This window comes from Nicotiana sylvestris, chromosome 7, assembly GCF_000393655.2.
Source record: "Nicotiana sylvestris chromosome 7, ASM39365v2, whole genome shotgun sequence".
NCBI classification, from domain to species: domain Eukaryota; kingdom Viridiplantae; phylum Streptophyta; class Magnoliopsida; order Solanales; family Solanaceae; genus Nicotiana; species Nicotiana sylvestris.
In genome coordinates, this window is record NC_091063.1 from 51,366,580 (window position 1) to 51,369,542 (window position 2,963).

At 34.3% G+C, this 2,963-nt stretch overlaps 1 long non-coding RNA gene across 1 annotated transcript; it reads left to right on the forward strand.

The window, feature by feature from the left end:
• The first annotated feature begins 312 nt into the window (after positions 1-312).
• Positions 313-1,511, forward strand: LOC104236905 (uncharacterized). Its single transcript, XR_713526.2, has 3 exons — positions 313-374; positions 490-637; positions 1,172-1,511. It is a non-coding gene; the product is annotated as an uncharacterized lncRNA (long non-coding RNA).
• The last annotated feature ends 1,452 nt before the right edge of the window (positions 1,512-2,963 follow it).

Genomic DNA, 2,963 nt, shown 5'->3' on the forward strand with positions numbered 1-2,963 from the left:
CCAAATTTACAAATTAGTAGGAGTAACTACGAGAAGTCATGGGGGGGGGGGGGGGGCTCTTTACAGCTAGGATGTGTCATTTTAGAAATATTTTGCATCTTTTGATTTTCCATAAAACTACTATTTTGTCCTGCTAATGAGACAAATTAACATTAGTTAGCAGCATTTAACTGATAATATATCATTCAACTTCCTTAATGTAATGCCGTGGCGGCTGTCTGAACATTCCTAGAAAACAAGTGTAAGATTTTTCCACGCGATTTAAGGATAAATATAAGGAGAACTATGTCACTCAAAAATTAACTGTAACCTCACAACCTTGAAGTGTCGAAGACAGTCCAAAAGTGAAGTTTTAAGAACAAGGGAAAATGAAGGTACTATACATTTAATTTATAATGTTAGCATCCAAACAAATGCACAACAAAGTTGTAGCTTATTTAGTAGAATTACTGATAATTTACTATTGCTATTTTTGTTAATATAATGCAGCAAAAGGTGGTTGTTAATGTATCTGCTAATGGATGTAAATCTCGTTTCGGTCTGAAAAAGTTTGTTTTAGGTTGTTTGGTACCTTGCCTGGTTCAAGATGCTGCTACATGCAAATATAAAGTCATGTCCATTGCAACAACTTTACCAGGTAACTAATTAACAATATTATTGGGCTCTTTAGCACCAAAAGCATAGTAAAACCTTAACCTTATCCCAAATAGTATATGTTGAGCATTTAGTTAGCTAAAACTAATTAATAAGTACTAATATTTGCTTTGTATTATTAAAGGGTGTGATAATGGGATCATCTGAAATCTTAAGATGTTAGATGGATTAATTTCACATAAATCACTAAATTTTCCTTACTCTAACAGCAAAGTCACATGACTATTTTTTATCACATTAATGTAACTAGACTTTACTCATCATAACAATAACATGACAAACTTTACATACAACAAAGTAAAATCACCTTGACAAGTAGGTTTGTTATTATACAGGGTGAATTTCAGTTGTTAATTATGTAACTTTACTACTATAATTGAGTAAAGTTTTATTATTAACTTTACTGTGATAGTGGGTAAAAATCAATTTAATGGATATAGTTCAATGACCATACATAAAATTAATTAAACGGTGGGTGGACACATTTGTTTATTTATGTATATATTTAACGTTGCAGGGGTGGAAAGAGTAAGTATATAAGTAGAAAAGGAAGGAGCTGACAGTAATCGGAGAGGGAATAGATGCAGTAAAGCTGGTGAACATACTTAGGAAAAAGGTGGGATTTTCTACGATCTTGAGCGTTGCTCCTGAAAAGAAATAGTAGGAAATTCCAGTGCCTGTATTCTATTGTAATAATTAATAGAGTATTCCCCACGGTTGAAATGTGGAAAGTTAGAGATCCATAACACCTCTTGCTATTCATTTTGGTGATGGCTCAGATTTTTTTTTAAAAAAGAAGAATTATTAACGTGATCTAATTAGGGAATTTGCACTTCCAAAATCCAAATTAAAATATATAGAAGAAAAATTTGGATTGATGCGTTATTATAAGGACATTATCTTCTCTTCAGTTGCGCTGGTTTGGCATCTAGTTGAAAGTATAGGGGGTGGATTGCTTATTCTAAAATTAATTGTTGTAAATTGACTAGTTTTTTAATTTGTCGACTAAATGTAATAGCGAGATATTAAGAGGTGCAGAATTAAAATGCAGAAGTAAAGTGCACGAATTAAAGACATCGGAGTTTTTATACTGGTTCGGATTCAATGTGAATCCTAGTCCAGTCTCCTTGGGTTGCAAGGGAGTTCTCTTTTCCTGAGTACAAAGTGAATGGTGTAGTTTACACCAACAACTCAGTTTCTATGTCACTCGTCTTTTCTTGATACAATGCCTCACCAATATTTTCTCTCTTAATTCTCCAACTTGTTAAACATCAGATCTAATAGAGCTACAATGTTTGTTTGAAGGAGAACAAAGAGAGGGTAATTGGTTTAATCGAAGTATGTCTCTCCAAGACTTAAGGTTGCGTATAAATACTTTGTAGGAGACCGTTCACACTGGAGAGTGTTTGATTCAAAAGATATTAAAACCTTTTTGAACAAATCAATCAAAGATGAGAGGGTAAATCTTAGTCAGATGAAAGAAATATGAATGATCTTATTAAGATTCAATGTTGTCTCTCCCATCAATCGATGAGGAGGCAAATTTACACATTTTTCTAGAGACCACTTCTTCTCTATCCAGAATACAAAAAGAGAGCTTTTTGCTTATTTGAGAGAGATATCAGGAGCAGCTTCCTCGTTGAAAGCTTTCCTTGGCTATATATAATCAAGACTCCTTTTCCCTTTGCTTGACTCGATGTCCTCTTGCCACCAATGTGTCTTGTTCATGATTTTAGGCGTCACTCTTACCGACTCGTCGGATGTCAGAGAGGAGAAATGGACTGGGCTCTATTAACTTCCACTTCCCAGTTAATTAGGCGGGGCGTCGATCAACTCGGTCGTGACGGTCAGATTTTGACCAATACAAAGAGATTTGCTAACCCAAGAGATTTGATCTTTGGAAGAAATTGACTCTTTCCAAGAATAAGGTTAATTCCCATTACTCTTCCTTGATGTGTGGACTTTGACAGCTTTCCATCTTTAAGTCTTGATAGCCGCCGGATTTGCTCCTTAAATCTGGGCCCTTCCAGTAATAGCTTCTAATTGATTATCTTGCCGGATCTTCAATGCTTCTTTTCCTTTTTAATGCTTCAATCAATCTCTGATTGATTATCTTGTCGGATCTTCAATGCTTCTTTTCCTTTTGAATGCTTTAATTAATCTCTGATTGATTTCTTCCTTCAACTTTGATTCCTTCTCTTTTTGCACTTCAATCTTGGTTGATTTCCTTGAGTCCTTACACCAAAAGTAATTATATTATTTTTCATCATTAAAACTAAAACTTAACACTAGTCTATCGCACCTATGCT